Source organism: Notechis scutatus, chromosome 1 (assembly GCF_049901735.1).
Source record: "Notechis scutatus isolate UNSWTSFEM ecotype Mainland chromosome 1, rNotScu1.2, whole genome shotgun sequence".
Classification (NCBI taxonomy): Eukaryota; Metazoa; Chordata; class Lepidosauria; order Squamata; family Elapidae; genus Notechis; species Notechis scutatus.
In genome coordinates, this window is record NC_142009.1 from 178,569,412 (window position 1) to 178,595,480 (window position 26,069).

At 36.6% G+C, this 26,069-nt stretch overlaps 1 protein-coding gene across 1 annotated transcript in view; it reads left to right on the forward strand.

The window, feature by feature from the left end:
* Positions 1 to 26,069, forward strand: part of TMEFF2 (transmembrane protein with EGF like and two follistatin like domains 2) — a 250,121-nt gene that overhangs the window by 51,269 nt on the left and 172,783 nt on the right. The window lies entirely within an intron of this gene.

Below are 26,069 nucleotides of genomic sequence, written 5' to 3' on the forward strand. Positions count from 1 at the left end.
TGAAAGACAACGTGTCATAGGGCACTGCTGCATTTCTTTCTAAAGCAGTACAGAGTAATTTCCTTCCTTGTATAAGCCTGAACCACCTATGGCTCAGATAATCAGCAGAGGCTGTTATTCTTATGTGGACCATCACAATCTCAGAAAACATCCTTGTTCAGATTTTCTTTTCTCCCTGATAATTAAAAAAACAACAACAAATTCTCAAAGTTGTCAGGCTTGGTTTTGTTTGGAGGGATCAAATATGCCCAGCCTTGTCACAGATATTACCAGAGGGATATATAGTATGTCTGGTCTGAAGTCGTTCAGCCTTGCAAATTATGTGTAATTCCATGCTCTTGGATATAGCAATAGCACTTAGATTTATATACCCACTTTACAGTGTTTTACAGCCCTCTCTGTGAAGTGGTTCACAGAGTCAGCCTATTGCCCCCAACAATTTTACCCACCTCGGAAGGAGGGAAGGCTGAGTCAGTCTTGAGCCTGGTGAGATTTGAACTGCCAAATTACAGGCAGCTGGCAATCAGCAGAAGTAGCCTGCAGTACTGCACTCTAACCACTGCACCACCCTGGCTCGTGTGTGTGTGTGTGTGTGTGTGTGTGGGAGGGAGACTTCCTATGTGTAAATGGTAAGTAATCAGAAAGTCAGATGCCATGTGTAGCTGCAAAGAGAGAAACTTGTCAAGCCATAGGGATCTCTGGCCAGTAGAAATGAATCACTTCCTTCTGCAATCATTAAGATTAAGGACCAATGGATTTGATCTTCCTCATCTTGTCTTCTTCTCATTGTTGGCAGCAGAAAATTTGTTATCTACAGCTCAGCAGTCACTAGGAGGAATATATGTGAAGAAATATGGCCCTCAGGTTTTTGATTGGCTACCAGTACCATATTCAGGACCTGGTAGCCTGAGAAGCTACAAGTAATCTGATTACTGAACTAAAACCTCTCAGAAGGCTAGCTCTCAATCCGAGAAATTCGCTGATGGGACAATACATTTTGGACAAGTGCTTCCACCTCTGTCTTCCACTTGCCAGTTATAGAAACAGGCTATCAGCTTATGTGTGTCTTTCAACCCTTTGATCTGTTTGGATCACACAATACTGTATAGCATGGACTAATTTGGTTCCAAATGGGTCAACTAATACATTATACATATGTCTTATGCAGGAGAACCATGAAGGGTTGGTGTTTTGAGGGGGAGGAGGAGAACTATGAAAGATTGGTGTTTTGTGTGGGGGTGTCTTTGTTGGTCAGTTTTGGTTGTTTATAGTTATACTGAACTCAAATAAGAATGCTGCGGGGTTTTCTTTTCCTACCATGGTCTTACAAGGTTCTAAAAGTATTAATTATTAAAACAGCCAAATCTGAGAGCATTCTTAAATTGTCAGGAAAGAGATTCTGGTGTCTCAAAAGAGTAAATTGTCTGTAGTTATGGTGAGGCAAAAATTCAAAAATGAATTCCAGGTTAGAGAAGTGAAGAGGAAACACACTACAAAGTAATACATGGCATTTAATTATTTTTCTGATATAGAGAGGTTATGCATGGGCAGGAAGGAATATTACACATATGTATCATCATTAAAATATTTAGTTCCTCGGGTGCAGGAATTACCAAACATCATAAGCAATGGTCTTTTAGCTGATCAAATAACCCTGTAAACCACCTGGAGTAACGTTGGTGAATGTAATAAAATACAGATGAATTAGAATAGGCAGGCTTAAATTCTGCTTTTTTTTCCTGCTTCAGTGTACAGAATATAAATGGATGGTTATATAAGCAGATGATGGGAATACTGGTGCTAATTATCAAAATTCTGCACAGCACATTCCCATGGGATATGGGATGGCCAAATATAAGATAATGCTTATCTGAGGATTGAAGTTTTGTATCTGTTTGAAACATTCTCTGTTTGAAGGCAGTGTGGTCCAGGAAGAGAAGGTGTGGGCTTTAGAGTGGCTAATCAGTATGATGTTACACTGCCAGGATACATAGACTATTGGATCTGATGCTTTGCCAATGCAGTATGGTATATTGTGTTTTTCATTGTATATTAATTTCTAAATTTGCATCTACCCACCTTTCATCTGGTGGGCACAGTTACTGATCCTATGGCCAAGCCACGGGGTTTTAAGAAGTGTTCCCAGTTAGATATTCCCTACCTTGCTTTGTCCTGACTCATATTTTGTATGCCATAGATTTATTTCCCATTTATTTTTTTAAGTAATTGAAATGAACCAAGTTGAATAAAAGAGTAGAGGTTTTGAGAATTGCTTGTTGGGTTTTCAAAACTTTTCCATGACAGTACTTTGTGGTATGAACACAAGTCCATGGCTACAGAGAGAATGGAAATTGTATAAGGGAAGTAATTGGTATCCTGGATGTTGACCTACAAGAAAATTGTCAAACTCTTTTTCAGAGACAATATACGTGTCTGAATAATGGTAGCACTATCAAGTATTTATAGATTTTTTTCAAAAGCATGTTCTATCCCAGATCCCTTCTTAAAAAACAAATTCACAGTGTAAGGAAATTGTTCCTTTCACATTCCTTCTGTAGTTATTTCTCTACTCTCTCACACTGAAGTTATTGGAGACCTGTGTAATTCTATGACATGTCACAAAAGCACTATTGAATTAAGGAAAATGTGATTTTCCCCCCCATCCCCATACTGTGAGTGGAGAATTAAGGCATTATAAACTTCATCTTATGTCAAACAATCAATTGGCTTAATCAATTGGCATACCCAAGTATTCTATCATTTAGTGGACTAGCTGTTAGATGTCTAGATTTCTAAAATAATTTGAGCAAAAAAAGCAGGATCTCTCTTAGTTAGCTACTAAAATTGGTAAAACAAGTGGTAGACAAACACAGCATGAAAATGTTCATGGCTTCGATTCAGATGAAAATTTTTGTTTATTCCAGATAAAGTCTTTTAAACTTTCTTTGTGATTAATGACTTCCAGTGTATTTCAGGAACAGTTTTCAGTTCATTTATCTTGATAACCTGTGCTGTAATATTGAGAAATGTTATCATCTAGTCCACTGATAATCAAAGTAAGTATGACATAAATAAAAGTCTGTAGAGATTCTCAGTCATCGAAGTCATGGTTGACCAAAGGTGCTTTTTTCAGGAGGCAACTGGACTTTCTTGTTTTTTCTTTAAAGATGTTTAGCTTCTCATCCAAGAAACTTCTTCAGCTCTGACAGGATATTGGGGAATGGAAGGATTTATATTCCTTACAGACAGCTGGTCATTTGCATCCTTTTAGAGGGTTGTTGAAGTACTTGAAGGTTTATCTGTGTTCTCGGGGTCCTGAGTAGTCCTCCTGGTTTCTGTAGTCTGCAGTTTTTTCTCTGGAAATCCATTCCTACCTCCCACATCATTCAAAGGGGGTTCATCCAAAATTGTATAGTTAAATGTCTGTAGAGATTCTCAGTCATCCAGGTCATGGTAGTCTCAAAGGTGCTTTTTCAGGAGGCTGGATGAGAAGCAAAATGTCTTCAAAGAAAAAACAAGAAAGTCCAGCATCTTTGGGATATGACATAAACACTTGATTAATTTCCCCTCTTCCTACTTCTCAGTGGAGGTAGAATGTAGAGATGACTTTGTTTTACCAATAGTTTTATGATTCTTCAGTAGTAGTTCTGGTTTGCATTCTCTTCTACCTATTTTCAAGGAGATCTAGGAGGTCAAATTAAAATTTTAATTCTAGTGGAATTCAGATTCTGCCTACTCCACTGCAAGATTTAACTCGTTCAGTTCATATTTTTTTTTACCAAGTAATAAAGACATATGAACTAAGGCAGGGATGTCAAACTGGATTTCTTCGAGGGCTGGATCAGCATTGTAGTTCTCCTCTGCAGGGGGGAGGGGGCAGGCAGCGGGAGGGAGATGGGATCCCTGTGCCTGGTTTTTGGCCTCCTGCAGCACTCTGCTGGCCGAAAATAGGCCCCGCAGAGGCCCCCGCAAGGCCTCCACATGGCCCGTTTTGGCCTCCCCAGCCTCCAGCTCGTTTTTGGCTGGCAGAGTGCTGCAGGAGGCCATGGAGGCCAAAAATGGGCTGCGTTGCAGTGTCCTGGATTCATGTGATCAGCTTTTGTGACCTTTTGACCAACAAAGTCAATGAGGAATCCAGATTCACTTAACAACCATGTTACTAACTTTACAAATGCAATTATTCACTTAACAACTATGGCAAGAAAAGTCATAAAATGGGAAAACTCACTTAATGTTTCATTTAGCTACATATATTTTGGGCTCAGCTGTGGTTGTAACTCGAGGACTACCTGTACTTATTCAGGATCAGAGTGAAAAAAAAAGCAAAAAAAAAAAAACCCCAATTCAAATTCAGTGCTCCTGTTTTAAAAATGAGTAATTGGAGCAGGAACATATCAAAACCAGTAGGATGAAGTTTAAAGAGTCGGGCTCTCTCATTTTAGTTCAGGTGTACTTACTGAGAGTCTTTTCTTCCTCTTACGGCAACAGGTATGCATTTTGATATCATTCTCATCCAAAATGTTATGGACTTAAACTCTTCCTGACCATAATTAAAAGCTAAATATTCCTCATGTTCAAAAATTTAACCTTGATCATTTTGGACATACATTTTTAATGAAGGGAATACCATGAGGCAGAATTACATAGAAATCCATTATCCTATCTCCTCCCAGATAGCAACAAGTTTTAACAAATACACACTTTATGTCATGCATGTAATATAAAGCAGGGGTCCCCAACCCTTGGTCCATGGACTGGCAGTGGGCTGCAGTATGCCAGAAATTGGGCCGTGCAAACAAGTAAAGTCCCATCCATGGGACTGCAGGCAGCAGGCAAAACCATGCCCCGTCCAGTCTGCAGAAAAACTCTCTCCATGGAACCAGTCCCTGGTGCCCAAAAGGTTAGGGTCCACTGATATAAAGAGAAAAGAAAAAAAACTGGAAGCATAGAAACCAATGGGAGCAAGAGAAAAAAGGAAAGAAAAGGATAGTACTGCCTGAAAACACACCTTAAAACCTGATGGACAACTGTTATATTGGCATAATTCTATGGCCAGAAGCTGATCATTTGGAACTGTAAAATGGGTAATTTTCTTGAACAGGGCAAGTTAAATGTGGAGTACTGGCAGTATTAGCAAGAAGAGAGTCAGAAATCTTGCATATTTGACATGTAGTTTTATTTCAGGAAGCCAATCTTCTAGATGTGATCCCTGTATTTCCAGCAAATGTTTTTCCTTTGTGCAATGCTGAGATGTCCCTGTATCACTGTACCTTTTGATTGATTTTTTTAACACTCACATGACATTTGATTTAATCACAGAATATGAGCACAGAGTGACTCTTGAAGCTATAAATCCTTTTGCAGGATAGAACAGCTTTTCAGTCCAAAAAATAATAGGACAGACTTTTCAGGCAACATCTGTCATGACAAAAGGAAATGGGTAGGTCAACGTAGCTAAGGATCAGAGGAAAATAATTTTGTGGCTTCGTGATTGCCTAGTTATGTTGTTTTTTTCAGTGACTGGGAAGGAAATAATTTTCTGCTTCTGAATTTCTATCTACAGTCTTTGATCTGTGGTTATATTACTCTTTTTAATGAGTATAGATTCCATAGTAAGTATGGTTATGGAAATTCTAATGTATTCATCAGTCTCTTTGTATTAATGATATCTGCCTGCTTTCTCTTCTTCTGACATTCCTTGTCTTTTTTGCAAAAGGAAACTTTTTTCTCAGTGCAAATCTATATAATTTCTATTTTATATGACTGCCCTTATCCACAGTGCAACTTCATAATAATCATAATATTATAATAATGTATTAAATGTGTATGCCAATCAACTCTTAACAAGTCTGGATTCTTCTTTGTTCTAAAACACAGCTTTTCTTTGCAATTGGACTGTAAATCTGAATCATGGTCCCTAGTTGCTTATTTGGTTGAGTCCCATATCAATATTGTTCATTTTATCACAGCCTGATAAGTTAAGGCCTTTTGCAAAGGGCTAGATATATGAATCTCATGCTAGTGTAACTAGAAATAGAAAAGAACAGATATTTAGAGAATAAGTCAACAGATTAATTTTGGAATTTGGCAGTATAGGAACAGAAAGGTTGAGGACAATCAAGAAATTAAATGTAACATATAACTTTAACTTTTGATGGGATTTCTTACATCTTTGCTTGCTAACAAAGTTTGGCTGAGGCTCAACACTGTTGGTTGATTTCACTATTTGTATTGTCAAAAGCCTTTTGAAATATATTTGGATTAGGCAGGGAGAGCAACTATATTTTATCTCAGTTGTTGTATCTTATTTTTTTAAATAATATTTAGATATTGTTGTGCTTTTTTTAGTTATGTTTACATAACAGATGCATTCTGTTAAGCTCAAGAGAAATCTGTGATGCTTAGGAACAATTTTAGTGACAAAAGTGCCTCTTTTAGATCAGAGGAATATGGTACCTGGGACTGAGAAAAGCCTGAGAATAAAATTATGGGCCCTGGAGCTGAGATGACAGGTCTAGGAATGTGTTAAAGACTCCTTAGAGGAGGAATGATCAGAGAGCAGAATGACAGTCATAGAAAAGGGATGATCATCATGGGAATGGAATGTTTTTAATTTGATTTAACATGCCAGTCCCAGGATTTTAAGCTTTGCCTATAGGCCTGGCCCTTTCCCAGCCTGCCAATGAATCCCTTAGAGATTACAATGGTGTTACTTGTATTTTTCCACCTTCTCTGTACACAAGGTAACATAATTTATTTTTATAGTATGTTTCTTTCTCTTTTTCCATCTACAATGTGTTGTGGCACAGCAAGAATATGTGATTTTTAAATTTATTTTGATGCTGCCCAGTCATGCCAACACTTTTCAGGTATGGGGCATCTGTGGTATTTCAGTTATTACTGCACTCAGCGTCCCAGTATTCTCATTGGTGATTATGGCTGACCAATGATAAACTGTCATTTACCAAGATTTGGAGAGGCCTGGGGTTACACCATATTTTATGGGATTATAGGTAATCTGTCAAAAGAAAGGAAAAATAGAGACTTCCAAATGTGGCAAAAAACAGATTTTTTCAGATAGTATTGAAAAGTGTTCATAATTTAACCATATTTTGATATAATTTTTACTGAAATTAGCCATTTTACAGCACGCTGTTAGAGATACAGACACATATTCTGTCCAAATCTTACCTCTCTAAGTGATATATATGATCATACTACCCTACATTTCTCTCTTTTTTTCCACTGAGTTTCTCTTTTTCAACTTCTGATTTGTTTGATAAGACATTTGTAAGCATAACCTTCACAAGCTGTAATCAAATATCACTTAAAAGCAACCTTCCCATGTCCAGTCAAGTTCCAAAATGCTGGGCAGGATATCCTTTTCATCAGTCTTGTCATTATTTTTTGCTAGTTAAGTGCTTTGGGACAGAAAACAAAAGATAAGCTGCATGTGTCATTTTTTTCCAGCGACCAGACAGATCTGGGGTTTGTGTTTCATCTAGTTTCAAGGAAGCTGGGAATCAGTACAGAGTAGAATAAGTTGCTAGTTCCATACTATTAAGTAACATAACTTCTAACATATTCTTTAATGTTCATTCTCTCTCAGGATTTTGAACCCCAGATGAACACATGAAACTGAAAGATCCAAGCTAATAATGAAAAGCAATTAAAAATAAACCATCTCCGTATACACATTAACAAACGTGCCTGAAAAGAAGCAATCAGAATATTAGAAATGGTAATCTCATACAGAGGGATATCTGTCTTATTAATGCAGTAGTAAATACATCTAATATCCCATGTGGCAGGACAGAAAGGCTTTTCTCTGGCAACAGCTTGAATTCTATTTCAGCAAACTAAAGAATTACGTTAGCATTGATAACACACTTTGGGGAAATAATGCTTACATTAAAAAAAAAAAAAAACAGTTTGGGAAGAAGTCCACCCCACACTTTGAAGCAAGATGTGTTTTGTGCAGTTCTCTTACAAATCTTTAAAAGTCACAAAAGCATATCTTTAGTTCATGCACAATAAATCTGTGAAAGTTTAAATGACTGCTAAACTTGTTAAAATTTGCAGCAATCTTTTATCACTGACTCACAACAGGACATGTTACTTCTGAATTATTACTTTTGAATTCACTTCTGCTCGGGTGTTCTTGAAATATTTTAGCCTTCTAACACATCCCTAATATTTTGATTAGAATGAAGAAGCTGTTTTACTTGTTAATATGGCTGTTATTTTGCTTTTTTTGTTGGTTTATAATAGTACCCAGTAAGTTTCCATAATGCAATAATAATTCTTTAAAAAGGATATCTGTACAAATATATTCCCAGAATATTCTCAATGCACTCTAAAGAAGCTGAAATTTATGTCACTAATGCTATCACTTTTCAGTTATTTGAAAATAAAGCATGCAAACGTCTTTAGAGTCCAGTGGATTATTCTTCCATGTACAGTATCATCAGGTAGAAGGAAGGCTAAAACTCATTAACTTTGGAAAAATATACTTTTTTATTTTTGACATCATGTCTTTTCTTGGATGATCTTCATATGTTCTAACCTCTGATCTATCCTCTATGGAGCAATAAAAGACCCAAATTTCTGGTGGTGATGCCTTCTTTCATTGACTAATATGGCTAAAAATGAGCATGAATTAGAGGTATCTTGAGGGTGTTGTAAGGCATTAAAATGTTTGGTAGGTAATGGATTTCCACTAGTACAAGCAATAATAATTTGTGATTGTTGTTTTATGGGACCTGTCCAACTCTTAGCAGTAAATTATTTGTTATTTCTGACAAGAGAAAAAAAGGCAATGCTTCATAGACATGCTTGCAATCTTCTTGAAGAGGTGAAATCACACTCTCTTCACAATATACATATTGCAGACACTTTGATTATTTGAGTAAACGAAATACTTTGCACTTGATAAAAGACCTCTGAACTCTTCAATACTGTTCTAAAATAGTTTGGCAAAATCTAAAATGTACAGCTGAAGAATCTGGTTAAGATTAAGTCATGCAAAAGTCAATAGATAAACAAAAATACCTGATTTTTTACCTTTTCAAAGACCATTGCAGAGAATGTGATAAGATCAGGATTAATAAGTGAAAACCAGTTAACACTGGTTGTTACTTCTGAATTGTAAAATGTTCAAGTGAAATATGCCTTCTAATGCATCTCTAATATTTTGATTACAATGAAGCTGATTATCTTACAACATTTCTACTCAGGTAGTTATTACATTGACAGTAAATGTAAATCAAAGTAGCTTGGGACACATTCCTTAATTTGTGTATTCAAAAATAATACAATATTTACTATATGAAATGGAATAAATAAAACATGCAGGTAGAATTTGTATTATTTGTTAACTGCAATAAGTTATTTTAAAAGTTCTTTGAAAATAATCCCTTAATACCGTACTAGGTTATTTAATTATTGAAAGCATTTTTTTTTAATTTTGTGTGCGGAACTTTTACTTTCTTTTTGTGCCTTTAACCCAACATCTACAAAAAAGGATCTCTGGCTTCTGGACTTATCCAGGTTTCCTTCCCATGAGTTTATTAAACTAAACTATTCTAAATTCCAATTACTTCCAAAATATATGTTTATTTTTCCATTCCTCAGTGCAGTGCAATCTTTGTTAAATTACCAAAAAAGATGAAAGAAAATTGTGCTCACATTTTCATGTGAAATTACCCAGTTAACATTTTCAAACCTCTATATTAGAGGTTGACAATGCTTTGATTATAGATTGCACCATAGATTGATAAAGGTTCTGCAGAAGTTACCCTCAGTTTGATTTGGAACTGGGCTTTTCAAAAGTAGATGATTCAATCAGAAGAGAGCTTGACTTTTCCTGAACTTAGTCATGGTTTATGGTCCAAATGTAAAGAGATCTGACTTTGAGAGCTTTTCTTGCCATGTAGTTGGTCACATTGATCTCTTATTCTTTCTCTTCTACATTTTCTTCTTGCCTCTCACCTGCAAATATGGTGCTCTGTGCCAACATGAAGCAAAGCAGAAGGAAGAAAGAGGTTGATCTCCATTTCTGGTGCTACAATGACAGCTAGGAAAATTAAGCTGATATGAGCAAAAAAAAAATTTTCCATTTTAGATTCTTGTATAATAAAGATAGAGTGATAACTGTGGATGATAGATAGATTTATGGTCAGCCGTAATGAAAGAAGAAACAGCTTCAGAGCTCTTTTGAAGTGGGAGCAGAGAGAAGCAACAAAATTGACCACCTGAGTCTCAGCCGGCCAGATCTTGCTAGGACAAACATGCTGTGGTTTCACTGGACTGGCCAGTTTTTGTGAAGTAGTGTGTCTACATATCCCTTCCTGCCCAGAAGTGGTAATTGTAAGGAACTAACTACCAAGCTTTATATAGCTATCAGACTCATCCAATCCAAAGATGATTTCCCTTCCTTATACTCCTCATTATCACTCATTTTAGGCTTTCTGTCTATGACTACTTGTATCAGCAGGAACACCGTTCACATCATCTCTCCATCCCCCATCCAAGTGCATTGAAAGGCCCGCATAAAGGATCAGGTAGCGGAAAAAGATTAATGTATTATCCTACATAGACAGACACCTTTTCATCCCTCAACAGACATGCTAAGGAAACTGTGGCAAACTTCATGACATCACCAATTCATATTTCAAAAGAGTGTCCTGATATCAATGAATGAAGAAACTGAGATTACAGGTGTGATGAGAAATGCGAGGCTGAACTGAAGTAATGCATCATGCTTGTCATAGATAGATACTTATATAAAAGAGTGTATTCTCATGCAGTTACACAGTACTATTTTTCTTGACATTTTCCCCTAACACTTGGGGGGAAAGGCAGCAGCAGTGCCACTTCAATAGGAATTATGTGGAGTTTGGTGCGTTTTCATCTATTATTCTATAAAAAGCTCAGTGGTATAGAATTAAGAATTACATTATCACAAAGCTTTAGTGAAACTCACTGCTTTTTTTTAAATGAGCATCTTAAGTTAATTAATCCAGCCTCTCTCCACTTCTGGTGTAACTTTTTCATTCCAGTTAATTATGCCTGAAAGAACTCTAACACTAGGAATGATTTTATTTTTATAAAATAATAATGTAAAAACTACTAATAGCATGACAGAAAAGGAAAAAGGAGGAGAGGTTTATAATTAATCTACGTAATATTTGCCTTCTTAATAATCTTTATTATTGTCCTATTGAATGAAAGCTACTTAGAGTTTATAATTTAGGAATCTCCCATCATATATTGGCCCTAATTTAGTTTAAAGATGTATTTTAATGATTACTGGGTTAATAGTTCACTGAGTTTCATTGCTAAATTCCAAGTCCCTGGAATTAAAGGAAAATGTAAGATTTACTTATGATGTCTCTGCCAATCTAAATATAACCGCCATTTGTTTTCTAGACTATGAGAAATGTAGTTTAGTCTTAAGAAATTGAAGCGACTATTCAGGCTTCAGTAGATAAGCAAGGACAAAAATCCTTTTGTAATTGAGAACTCCATTCTGCTTAATGTGATGGGGAATAGAAGGGAAAGAAGAATTGTCTGATATCTTGTTTATGAAAAATAGGAAGAAATATTTTGCTTTTTTCCATTTTGTCTGCATTTAGCAATAGCACTTAGACTTATATACCATTCCCTAGTGCTTCACAGCTCTTTCTAAGCACTTTATAGAATCAGCATACTGCCCCCAACAATCTGGGTCCTCATTATACCAATCTTGGTAGAATGGAAGACCTTGAGCTGTTGAGAATCGAACTGGTGGCAGTCAGCTGCTATACTGCATTCTAACCACTGCGCCACCATGGCTCATGTCTTTATAGTGGGATAGCAGATTGGTTGAGCTTAAAGGTGGATTGTGAAAGGCTAGACCAGGGATGTCAAACTCACGTTGTCACAGCAGCATCATGTGATGTATCGGGACTTTTTTCCCCTTCGCTACACTGGGCGAGGGCATGGCCAGCACATGACGCATCCGGCCCATGGGCCGGGAGTTTAACAGCCCTGGGCTAGACAGATAAGTCTATTTCTGAATAGAAGCCAAATGCTCAGGATTTCAGTATTAATTTCAGTTTGTCTCTTTTCTTGTTGTTGGGAAATTTAACAAAAAGGAAAGCTGATATTTCATTTCCACATCTGGGCCATTGAAATGTATCAATCTGTCTGCATGTTTTTTTAGTTGAGAATTGTCCTACAACATTTGGAAAAAGCATATATTCTGAAAGATAGCTGTGTCCATGTTCACTGAAGAGGTGAATCAAAGCTAGGATCACACCAGCTCTTCGATTCTTTTATTTTAAAATAAAAGAGAGGAGGGACAAAATAAGAATAGTTACTTATTTGAACTGCTTTATCCATCCTCACAGGAAACTCTAATCTGGTTCTAGAACAGGAGATGTGATAATTATATGTGACTCTTTTTTCTGAAATTGTATCACAGCATGTATTGTAAACCTGGAAGAAAAATTATAGTGCTGCTATTATATTAAAGCAGAAAGCTTCTTAGCCATATTCTCTCCTTTGAGTTTCAAGGAGAGTAATGCACTCAGCACTGTTACCATTCTCCCAGTTAAAAATAAATCTATAATTCATTGATGACTAGCACAGCAGATCTGATGTCTGTCCATTAACCAGGAGGAACCTTTTTGGCCCTCACAAGAGCTGATTAACAGCTGGAATAGCCAATATTCACTCTGTAAGTAGGACTGGCCTGCAGTGAAGCAAGGTCTGTGGCAAGCAGTGATGATGCATGAAAGGTTGAAAAGATATTAATGATGGAAGGGTTTGCTTAATTCTTTTTGGGGTGTGGTCCAAAATAGAGGGCTCGCCTGAAAGACGACCAAGATGTCTGTGTCACTCCTTTCAGATATTTGACCTTTTGTCTTTTATTCCCCACATCTATTCCCACACCCTAAGCATTTGGGGATTTCTGTCAAGCTCACTCTCTTTGCTTTTTTGCATTTTCTCCAGCTGCTGAAGATTGTCTTTTCCGGTGGGAGGGGTATGTGAAATATTTCCTATGTGTTTTTCTCTGATGTTGCTGTTCCTAAGATTGCAGTCTTCTAATCTCGAAGAGATTTTCAGAGACAATTAATAGCAAAGCTTGACTTCTTATGTATATATTCCACCTTCTTGGACTCTCCAACCTTTGTCATGATTAGAGAGAGAAGACGTGTCTAGAAATTACAATAAGTGGTTTTAGTTGAGTGCAAAGTGCAAAAAACTTGATCGTAAAATTTTAAACCTTATCTTTGAATTGCTGCAAGTTCAGCTGCATTTATGCTTATCTCCCTAGCTGAAAAGTTAGGAGGAATTAAATGAATTCTGTAGGTAGTTTTTTTCTCTTCCATTTTGTTTCTATGAGAACTCATTATTTTTCCTAAGTCTTTGATGAAATAATTTTTGTAATTTGAAAGGCTATTATAAAATTGTACATAATTAGAACTCAATCCAGCAGAGCTGTCATAGCACTTACCCTAATATGGTACAGGTATTGTCTTTATAGGTATCTTGGATTGCAGCTTTCTATTATTCCCAATACTATATCAGTGCAGTCTTTTCCCTGCAGCTCCTGTCCTATTCTCTTGCTATCATTTCCAGCCCATTTCCACCCTAATCTTCCTTTGGTGGGACACATTTTCTCCTATCATCACTTCAAACCCACTTGATCCGTTCAGCTAGGCTTCCCTATATTATCTTTTTCCTGACAACAATACATTTGCTGTTTTACAGATTTTAAACTCACTGACATGGATCAAAACAATCCCCCTGTGAGTAGAAAACACTTAAGCTTCTGCAGGAAAGATTGCCAATTCTCTTCACCACCTTCCTCCCTCCCCCACTTTCCATTTGCTCCCTCAACAGCATCTGTTTCCATTGAAAGCTATAATGGAGCACCTGAAGCCCCATAGATCTTGTTTTTGATGGCATGAGGCTGCGTTTTGGCTGAGAAGAATTAACACATTCATTTGGCTTCCTTTTCTACTGAAAGAGTGAGATCCCTTGATCCAAGGGCTGGTTTTGTACAATGCATGCAAGAATACCAAGCAACTTTCCTTTGCTGCAAATGTATTAAAGAGTCTTTCAGCAGCCAATAAAAAGCACACCAGCTTGCACAGGATAGGAATTCTCACTCAGTTTTGCTGACCCTGTTAGACTTTCTGAACTGAATCAAGAACGTGATACAGTTCAAACCATCAAATGGAATACAGTAAGAAGCCTCTAAGTCAATATGGGGGGAGGGCGGAGCGGGCGTCGCGACGATACGGCATGTGATCTTAGAGGTCTGAGATCGCTGCCGATATCTTTGCTCCTGGACGGTCCTATCGGATCTAAACCGTCCCGAAGAGATGGTGAAAGTGAAGAGCGCATCCTGTTGATCCCAGGGATACCGCAAAGTCCCTGGTAGATCCAGGAGAAGCTCTTCTTGCCAGCGGCAAAGAGGCAGCCATTAAAGCTGCTGAAGTTGGGACAGCTCCAAAACGGAAGAGAGCAGAAAGAGAGAGTGTGCCGGTTTGGTGAGAACTTTTTTTTTATTATTATTCTAAGATCTGAAAGGACACCCTAAGGAAAAGAAAGAATCTGTAAAAGTTTTGACAGAAGTGATTAAGCGGAAATTTTAAACAGGAATGTCAAAGTAATGTTTTGTTTTGTTTTTTCTCATTGCTGGATTTTCTATATATGATCTTGTATTTTGAAATTGGACTGGTTTTTTCGCTTATATCTATTTTTTTCTTCTTTTTGATTTTGTAATATTATAGGCTAGAGGCTCCCTTTAGTTATTTCATTTTTTTTAAAATATCTTTTTCTTTTTTTATTAATTCTTATTATATCCTGCTCGGAAAAGGAGGGGGAAGTGAGAGCAAAGAAACTTTGTAACACTGCCAACTAGAGGCTTGAAAATATTCTATTTCCCTGTGACCAGACAAAGCTGGGAAAGAAAGAACTTTTTCAAGGACATTGCTATTTGATAAGATAGAGGGAAGAACATGGGAGAGTATTATTGCAGGTGCTCTTCTGGGTTTCTATCAACAGCTGGAGTCTGGTGTTGAAACGTAGGGGGAAAAAAGGTGATAAGTTTTTGGAGAAGAGAGTTATAATAAGAGCCTTGGATAATTAAACAAAGTGCAATGTGCCCTTTTTACTTTTCCTAAGTTGTGCTATCTCTCCTCACCAGCTTTATTGTATTTTTTTATCTTTTTTTTGTAATAACTATTTGGGTTTTTGGCTTCATTGGAGCTTGTCTTTGTTTTTCTTTTTTTTGGAAGTCCAATCTCTACGTTTGCTTTTTATTTTAAAGGGAAAGCCTTAAAAGCCTTTTTTTTCTTTCCTGGTATTTTTGTTTTTTCATCTACCTTTCTGGTTTATTCTTATGCACTTTTTTCTATTTGAGACCTTTCAATTGGATTAAGGTGTTGAAGAACCTGAAGAATTTTTCCTTTTCCTTTTTTTTCTTTTTCTTTTTTTTCTTAAGTCTTTCTTTATCTAACTATTGATTGGATTAAGGTATACAAGAACCTGAAGAAATTTTGTCCTCCCTTTTTATTATTATTATTATTATTATTATTATTATTATTATTATTATTATTATTATTATTATTGGGCTTCTTTTTTCTACTATTTTTATTTTGAACTATAATTGGTTACTTCACAATTGGATTAAGGTTTAGAAGAACCTGAAGATATTGAATTGCTTAAAATGAGTAGGAAATTTACAGCTCCTGGTTCTTCAACTTCTACGTTTTCCTCTCCACCATCTGGAGGACAACGTTCAATACAGACAATGTTAAAGCAAGAACAAGAAAAAGTGACTCTGCAGATGATTATGCAAGGAATTCAAAATATTCAAGCAAGATCAGAGAATATTGAAAAGAGAATAGAGAACATCGAACAAAGAACAGAGAACATTGAACAAAGAACAGAGAACATTGAACAAAGAACAGAGAACATTGAACAAAGAACAGGGAAATCTGATGAAAAAGTGGAGAACATCCAACAAATGATGTTGAAGTATGATGAGAGATTCCAAAAGATTGAAGAAGATAAACAAAGAGACAAGAAGATTGGAGATACCGATAACAGATTAACAGATTTATCTTGGTTGAGCAAGATAAAAGTGGTACACTGAGATGGGAGATGGATAGATCAGAATTCTATCTTAGATTCCAAAACGTAGAGGAAGAAAAAGGACAAAACCTAGCTGAGATAATGATAGAAATACTGGCTGAAGCTTTGGAAATAACTCAAGAGAAGATGATGGATGGAATAGATGAGGTTTATCGAGTTTTCACAAGATATGCGATGAGAAATAGCTTACCAAGAGAAGTTCACATTAGAGTTACAAAGAAAGCCATTAAAACGCAAATGTGGCAAGTGGCAAAAGAGAAAACATTGAAATACAAAGACAAGGAGATTGTGGTCTTGAAACAAATACCCAGAAGAGTGAGAGAGATGAGAAGACAATACCGATTCCTGACTAAAAGGCTACTTAAAAAAGAGGTGAATTATAGATGGCTGATTCCAGAAGGTTTAATGTTCACATGGCAAGAACAGAGATATAGAATTGACTCAATTGAGAAAGCGGAATTATTTTATACAGAATTTTTTGGAAGGAAAGAGGAAGAGGCAGAAAAAGAGATCTCACTAATTGAATTCCAAGAGGACTGCCAAATGGCAACTGAAAAAGAAGAAGGCGCAGTAGGTGGAAAGGTGGAAGCCAAAGAACAACGTGAAGTAAGATTTACAAGAGCTGCTAAACCTAACTATAAAATATAACCATGGAAGAGAAAAAATTGATTACAATTAATATAAATGCACTTAACTCAGCCGTTAAAAGAAGGAAAACCTTTCATAAATTAGATAAATTAAAATTTAATATAATTTGTCTACAAGAAGTACATATTAAAAAACAACATGAACAATTGTTGGTACAGCCAAAATTAGGGAAAATATTTACTTCCTTTACCCAATTTAAGAAAAGAGGAGTGGTTTTATATATTAAAGAGACCACCCCAGCAAAATTGATCTATACCGATGATGATGGAAGAATACTAATGGTGGAAATAATGGACAATAATATGAAAACACTCCTGATTGCAATTTATGCTCCGAACGACAAACAAGAAGAATTCTACAAAAAATTACATATGAAAATAATTGAATTGGATTATGCTAATATAGTTATGATGGGAGATTTTAATGGAATTGTAGACAATAAATTGGACTATACAGCACAGAAACAATAAAGCAAAACAGACTCTCCCTAAATCTTTTTTTTTTAATGGTAGATGAAATAAACTTAAAAGATACATGGAGAGAAAGAAATGCTAAAACTAAACAATACACCTTCTATTCAAATAGACATTTATCATGCTCCAGAATAGATATGATATGGATGTCAACAGAATTAATATCTAACATTCAAGAAATAAATATTGAAACAAGTACTTGGGCAGATCACAATCCAATGACAATTAAATAGAAAGGACAAAAAAGAAGATCTAGATGGACGTTAAATAATACTATTTTAAAGGAAAAAGACTTCACACAGTGGGTGGAGAAAGAATTGGCTTTTTTCTTTAGAGAAAACAAAAAAGAAGATACATCAATTCAGAATGTATGGGATACAATGAAGGCATATGCCAGAGGCTTGATAATAGACTATACAAGGAAAAGGAATACTATGAAAAGGCTAGCCACTAAGGCCCTAGAGGGTGAGCATAAAAGACTTGAAAAGAAGCTAAAGAAAATGCCACAGAAAAAGGACATCCAGCTAAAAATGGATATAGTTAAACACAAAATGGGTCAAATAGAAAAAGAAGAATTAGCACAGAAAATTAGAGGTGCTAAAAAACTACTTTGAAGACGCAAACAAACCAGGTAGATGGTTAGCATACAAATTGAGAAAGGAGAAAGAATCAAGGAAAATATTGCAATTAATAGATGACCAAGGCCAAGTTTGCCATGGTAGCAAAGAGAAGAAGGAAATCATTCAAGACTTCTATGGGAAATTATATATGCAAGAGAATATTGATGAAGAAAGAGTCAAGCAGTACTTACAGAATGCTAATTTACCTCAGATACCTAAAGAGACTGAAAAAATGTTAGAAAGCAACATAACGATGATGGAGTTAACGGAAGCACTCAAGAAGCAAAATAATGGAAAGGCACCAGGCCCAGATGGACTTCCGGCAGAATTTTATAAAACATTACAAGAATCGTTGAATCTTCCATTGCTAGAAGTTATGAATGAAGTTATGTTAAAGAAGAAGATACCTAAATCATGGTCAGAAGCCTATATTACACTTATTCCAAAAGAGGAGGCCGACTCATTACAAATTAAGAACTATAGACCCATTTCTCTACTAAATGCAGATTATAAAATCTTTGTTTCAATATTGGCAGAAAGACTTCAAAAATATTTAAATAATTTTATCCATCCTGATCAAAATGGATTTCTGCCAAAGAGACAAATTAAAGACAATATGAGAGTAATCTTGGACACCTTGGAATACTATGAGGCACATCCTGAAAAACAAATGGCTCTGATATTTCTAGATGCACAGAAGGCATTTGATAATGTGAATTGGCAATTCATGTTATTACTGTTGGAACAGATGGGTTTTGCTAGAAAATGTATTCAATCAATATATAGCTATATACTATAAGCAAATGGTAATGATAGAGGGAGAACTGACAGACTCTATTAATATAAGAAAAGGAACAAGACAAGGGTACCCACTATCACCTTTGTTGTTTGTGTTAACTTTGGAAGTGTTAAACAGAAATATTAGAGATGAAAAGAATATAAAAGGAATGAAAATCAAAAAGGAAGAATTTAAGCTGCAAGCCTTTGCGAATGATTTGGTTTTTATCTTAGAAGACCCTTTAGAAACAGCACCAAAATTATTGGAAAAGATAGAGGCATATGGCAAGGTGGCTGGTTTGAAAATAAACAAAGATAAGACCAAGATTTTGACAAAGAATATGTTATCAAGACAAAAGAAAGAATTGGCAGATTTATTCAAAATTCAAGTCACGAATAAGATCAAGTATTTGGGGGTACATTTGACAGCAAGATGTAGTACATTAAAAGGGAATAATTATATCAAACTTAAACAGCAGATAGCGCTAGACTTGGCGAAATGGGAAAATCTACAACTGTCACTAATAGGGAGAATTTCAACAATCAAGATGAATATATTACCCAGAATCTTATATTTGTTCCAGAATAATTATATTAAACTTAAACAGCAGATAGCGCTAGATTTGGCGAAATGGGAAAACTTATAACTGTCACTAATAGGGAGAATTTCAACAATCAAGATGAATATATTACCCAGAATCTTATATTTGTTCCAGAATAATTATATTAAACTTAAGCAGCAGATAGCGCTAGATTTGGCGAAATGGGAAAACTTATAACTGTCACTAATAGGGAGAATTTCAACAATCAAGATGAATATATTACCCAGAATTTTATATTTGTTTCAAACAATTCCAGTTAGGCTTGGAAAAGACTACTTTGAAGATTTAAATAAAATTGTGTTGAAATATATATGGCAAGGTAAGAAAGTGAGAATAAAATTAAAACTTTTGCAAGATGCTAGAATTAGAGGAGGATTTGGTTTGCCTAATTGGGAGTTGTACTACCAAGCTACAAATCTGATGTGGGTTAAGGAATGGATAACACTAAGAAATACTAGATTGTTGACATTAGAAGGACACAATTTGTTGTTGGGGTGGCATGCTTTTTTATGGTACAAAGGAACTAAAACACAGGGGTATTTTAGAAGACATTATATACGGTTAAACTGGGAGAAGACTAAAAGACAATGTTATTTGAAAATTCCAGTCTGGTTATCGACTATTGAAGCATTTTCGTATCCTATAATATACAAAAAGGAACAAACAGTTAGATATGGTGAAATACTGAATGAAAAGGGTGAACTTAAATCTATGCAAAATCTAGAGGAACAAGGTATAAAGATGAATTGGTTTTCATATGCGCAAATACACTCAAGGTATGATAAAGATTCTAAAACAGAAGGTTTCTATGATAAACTGACTGACTTAGATAAGATTTTGACAGGTACTGATGAAAAGGTGATTAAAAAATTGTATGGATATTTATTAGAAATTAAACTAGAAGAAGAACAAGTTAAAGAAACTATGATTGCTTGGAGGAAGAATTTTGGATATGGGATTGATTTAGAGAAATGGCAAAAATTGTGGTATCAAAATTATAAAATGACAATGTCAACAGCATATAAAGAAAATTTGTATAAGATGTTTTACAGGTAGCATTTCCCCCCGACAAGAATACCAAGAATGTTTAAGAATAAATCCGAAAAATGTTGGAAATGTCATCAGACACCTGGCTCATATTACCATATGTGGTGGACATGTACGGATGCTAAAAAATATTGGACTAAAATCCACATGTGGTTGGAAAAAATGACAAAAAGCATATAGATTTGAAACCAGAGATATTTTTATTGGGAATTTTACCTGAAATATATAGTAAAGACTTGAAATACCTGATTGTAAATGTATTAACAGCGGCTAGGATTGTATTTGCTAAAAACTGGAAAAATGAGAAAATACCATCACAGGAAGAAATCATTAAGAAAATATTGGAATGTGCTGAAATGAGTAGATTGACATTTGAAATTAGGGAACAAGAGGATAAACAATTTTATAAAATTTGAGATCTTTCCTATCAATGGTTAGACAATAAAGTACAGTAATTAATTATGTAGACTTTTAGAAAATAATAAATATACAAAGATGTACTTCTTTCTTATTATATCTACAAAATGATTTTAGGATAGATTTGGGATGGTAATATAAAAGTTTAGTTTATAAAATAAACTAAGTAAATTATGGTTATCTTGTAAAACATGAATGAATAAAAGTATAGTCAAATGATTGATTAATAATGATACTAAGGTATTTAATTTCTGATTGACAATATGAGATTCTATGTAATGTAATTGTAATTGAAGACTATGAAATGGAAGCACAAAACAATTTGTAAACCAACCGGCACACTATATGTACACCTATGGAAGATAGCTTGATGTTTTTATGTTTTGTTTGTTTATGTTTGTTTTTTAAAATTTGGAAGAAAAAAAAGAAGAAGTCATTAAGTCAATATGGCCATTTCTGGGCATGCACAAAAATACTTCTTTGGAATTGATTTGGTAGTGCAAATAAAATCAATCCAATTTGAGTTTTTCACTTGGATATTAAATCAAATTGGACTTATTTTCCAAATTGATTTGATTTGTTGAATTTAATCAGATTTCACCTGATTCGATGTAGGTATGCTACCTAGTACAGCTTCTTATGCATCAAACTTTTGAGGCTTAAAGAGTCTCCTACACGGTATGGAATATAACTCAGAGGGCAGGTAAAAGTTGTATACGGAACAGATGGAAGTACTTTCCCACCTGAAGCTTGTTTTCAGAATCGGCCATCTGTTTTCTGGTCCATATGACAGGAGAGAGATTGGTCTGGCCCACAGACAGTTTACAGGTAGTCCTTAACTTATGACCACAATGGAGCCCAAAATTTCTGTTGTTGAGTGAGACATGTGTTAAGTGAATTTTGCCCCGTTTTACAATCTTTCTTGCCACAATTGTTAAATGAATCACTGCGGTTGATAAGTTAGTAACATGGCTAAGTGAATCTGGCTTCTCCATTGACTTTGCTTGTTGGAAGGTCACAAAAGATGATCACATGACCTTGGGACACAGCAACAGTCATAAATATGAACCAGTTGCTAAGCATATGAATTTTGATTACATTATTATGGGGATGCTACAAAGGTCGTAACTATGAAAAAATAAATAATATAATGTTGTAAAGTTATTGTTTAATTTTGATATGGGATTTGTTTGATGTATTTTTCTATATGAATCATATAGTCTTTTTTATTGTAGTGGCATACAAATATGATAAATCAATAAATAAATGTACATTTGTTCTGGATGGGAGATGGATGTGAATGCGTTTGGATACATTAGAGCAGTGGTTCCCAAAATGGGCGGTACCGCCCCCTGGGGGGGGATGCCTCAGGGGGGTGCTAAGAGGCAAGGGGGCTGGCAGGGGGCGCGAAGAGGCGACGGGGGTGCTAGAGGAGTCCAACTGCACCAAAAAAACCATGCGGCAGCTGGAGGTTTTTCGCAGGCACAGGAGATCAGTGCAGCACTGCAGGCGGGATTCACCCTTCCCATCCCGGAAGTGCTGCCTACACTGAGTCGTGACAGGTCCCCACATGGGCCGGGTCAAGCTGGCTGCGAGGAAGGTCTCCCCAAGGAAGCGAGGTAAAAGCGCATGCGGAGCCTTGTACTTGTGTCGCAGGAATTACATAGGGCGGGCCTTTTGGCATGTTGAGCGTTCTTGGTGGAGTTGAGTGTTGAGAGGTTTTGCTTAGTGGGCCAAGGCCTAGAAGTTTGTGCGAAGCGATGTTGGGGATTACAGGAGGTGGGACAGGCTCTGCTCGGAAGCGGCTGCTGAAGGAGGGTGCTAAGAGGCAGCAGGGAGGTGTTCGAGGCACCGGCACCACAGGCTCATCCTATTTACTGTTGCACCAGAGCGGGGCAAGGGGCTCAATGGCGTTGAATGCAGCGGCAGCAGCACATTGGGAAAGTCACTTTGGCTTTGCTCTACTTTTCCAAAGTGCTGCCACTGTCACATTCTGTCTGTCTGTCTGTCCATCCATCCAAAAGGTCTGTCTGCCTGCCTGCCTTCCTGCCTGCTTACCTACCTACCTACCTACCTGCCTGCCTTTCTGTCTACCTACCTACCAATATAGATCGAGCTACCTGCCTACCTACATATCTATCCATACATCCATCCAAAAGGTCTCTGTCAGAAGAATCCTGCCTGCCTGCCTGCCTACCTACCTATCTATCTACCAATATATCTATCTATCTACCTATCTGCCTACCTACTTATCTACCAATATATTTACTTACCTACCTACCTATCTATCCATACATCCATCCAAAAGGTCTGCCTCCCTACCTACCAACCTACCAATATATCTATCTACCTACCTACCTACCTGTCTCTCTCTCTCTCTCTCTATCCATCCGTCGGCCCTGAAGGCACATCGGGAAAGTAGAGCAAAGCCAATCAGGGAGGGAGGGAGGGAGGGAGGGAGGGAGGGAGGGAGGGAGAGAGAGAGAGAGAGAGAGAGAGAGAGAGAAACCTGATGCATCAGATTAAAATGAGGCCTAGCTTAGATTGAGGCCCTTTTCCACATTGAAACATCTTTGGCTTCTATTAAAGGTTTTGTGGACAAAACATGGTCAAGACTATCAGGAAGCTTTCACATTTTGTTGAGGCTTTAAACAGGATCCATTGAACCAGATCTCCACCCTAAAAATTACTTTTCCCCAATGTATTACAGTGCCAATTCTGAAGAAGGCAAAACCAAAATGTACTGGTAAATTACAAGGAGAACACACACAGACACACACACACACACACACACACACCCATCTAACAATGCTGGAGCAGGTGATTGGACTAGAATAGATCATTCTCATTATCTTTCTCCTCCCTCCCTTTTTCTTTCTTTCTTTTTCTTTCTATCCCTTCCTTCCATCCCCCCCTTTCTTTGTCTGTCCCTTTATCGTTCTTTCCCTTTTCTCTTCCTTTTCTTCCTTTTCTCTTTCTCTCTCTCTTTCCCTCTCTCAGGCTCACCCCATTGACTTGGTGCACCGCTTCGCTCGGACTTGCTTGGGCAGGTCCCTCCGGTGCAGTGGGCTCAGTGGGATTGACCTGCGGGGCTGGCACCTAGAACATGGCAGTGGTGGCACGTTTGAAAAGTAGAGCAAACCCAGAGGTCAGTAATTTTTGCTGCAAAGAATCACAAAAGCTTCTGGGTTGTGCACAAGAAGGGACACACATGTCAATGCAGTTCAGTGACATAAAATAAATACAAATAAAGCAAATCAACAAGAATCAGCAAATCATCTCTGATTAGATTCTCTTCACTACTAGAATCTAATCAGAGATGCTTTGCCGATTGTAGTGTAACAACCTGCTCCAGCAGGGTTAGAAGGAAGTGTGTGTGTGTGTGTGTGTGTGTGTGTGTGTGCATAGCTGTCAAAACTCCAAAAACAGGTCAAGTAGCTCTGGGGAGGCCAGTCATAAATTAGAACACTTGCTAAACAACCAGCCATTAAGTGAGGACCACTTGGATTTGGTTGGCCAGTCACCTGGCCACGCCCACCAAGTCACATGACCACCAAACCACACCTACCCGGTCATGTGACCAGCAAGCCACGCCAGCCAGTCACATGACCAGCAAGCCACACCCACCAGTCATGTGACAAGCAAGCCACACCTACCCAGCCACGTGACCAGCAAGCCACACCCTCAAATTAGGTCACGCCCACAGAAATTTGAATCCTACCCCTGGGTGGGGGGCATCGAGGATTAGTTTGTAGCACCAAGGGGGCGGTGGACTGAAAAAGTTTGGGAACCACTGCATTAGAGAATGTAACTACAAGGGAGAAATTTCTGAGTGGACGTTTGCCTACATTTGATATGCAACCCTAGGGCTGAAAAAATAGGATAATCTTGGTAAAATCTGAATAGCAAGGGATAGGTTGAGGACAGTTTTCCCAAAGCTGTCTGAAATACAGTAGAAAATGTCCTGGTTTCCCCATCCCAGATCTATCCAATAAATATGAATTTTAAAGCTAGCCAAATTATTTTGTAACACATAAAATTAAACAACAACAACAAAACTGTGGAAACCCCTCTTCCTTTCCCTGGCATTAAAATCCAGCAAATTAGTTCAATAATTCATAGTATACTCCTCTTTTATTATACTGAATTTGCTGCCTTGAGGTCTAATGATAAGGCCAGCCATTTTCCTGACATATTCCCAGTGATCAGTGTTTGACGCTTCAGGATCTTGTAAAGATGCTTGCCTTTCCCTAAGGAAATAACAGAAGTAAAATAAACGTTATAGGCACAAGATCTGCTTGCACATTCACTCTTCCAACATCTTGACTGATGTTCTCAGTTGGAAGATTGTTCTGTAAAATCTGTATCTCCCATTAAATCCCAATGCGTACCATAGCCTCCTGCGGGTCAATGGATGATAAATGGATTTCTACAATTAGAAATGGTTCTTTTGTTTTTGTGACTTGAGGTAATTTAATATGTAGACAAGACGAACCCTTATTATAAATTAGGTATGGATAAAAATTTGGAAACCAGAATTTTTGAGTAGTGAAGCCCATAAGCTCTGTTTTTTGGGTACCATTTTAAAGTGTCCCATTACCATAATAATGCCTTCTTAAAAGCCTTTAGACATCATTATTCCATTAGAAAAAATTAACATATTTCAGCTGAGATGCTTCTGGCAGGAGTTTCATAGGTTGGGGGCAGACAGAAATAATGTTAAAACTCTCTCTAAGCCTTCTCATTAAAGGTGACTTCCACCACAAACAAAATATATAAATAGAAAAGCCATAATTAAAGAATCGCATTAACTAGTTCCAAATTTGACATTAAATATACATTATCAGCGTTATGACATTCAGATTTTTATCAGGAAATGTGAAGGGGATTTATTATTTTTGCTATTATTAACTGTTCACAACAAAGTGAAACTGCCAGTTCTTATTTTGTCAGTTTATTTCTATCAAAGACCAGTATAGAACAAAACAATTAATTAACTATTTAAAAGTAAACAATGAGAACCAAATATAAAGCACAAACTAAAGAAATGATGTGGAATATTATCAGTTTTATTACCAATGTAATATGTATATCTAGAACTTAGAAAGTATTACTTATCTAAAATTTAAAGATAGGGGTAAGTTAAAATGTTAAAAAGGGCATCTGTCTAGCCATCTATATATATTTAGGATTAGTAAACCATATTACTATTATTTAGAAAGGCTGTGAAATTCTAACTTATTTATTGTAAGGCAGAAAAAGAAATAGGTGATTCACAAACTAAAATTTAGAAGGTTATTTGTCTTATCTTTGAATTGAACTTGAATTGAATT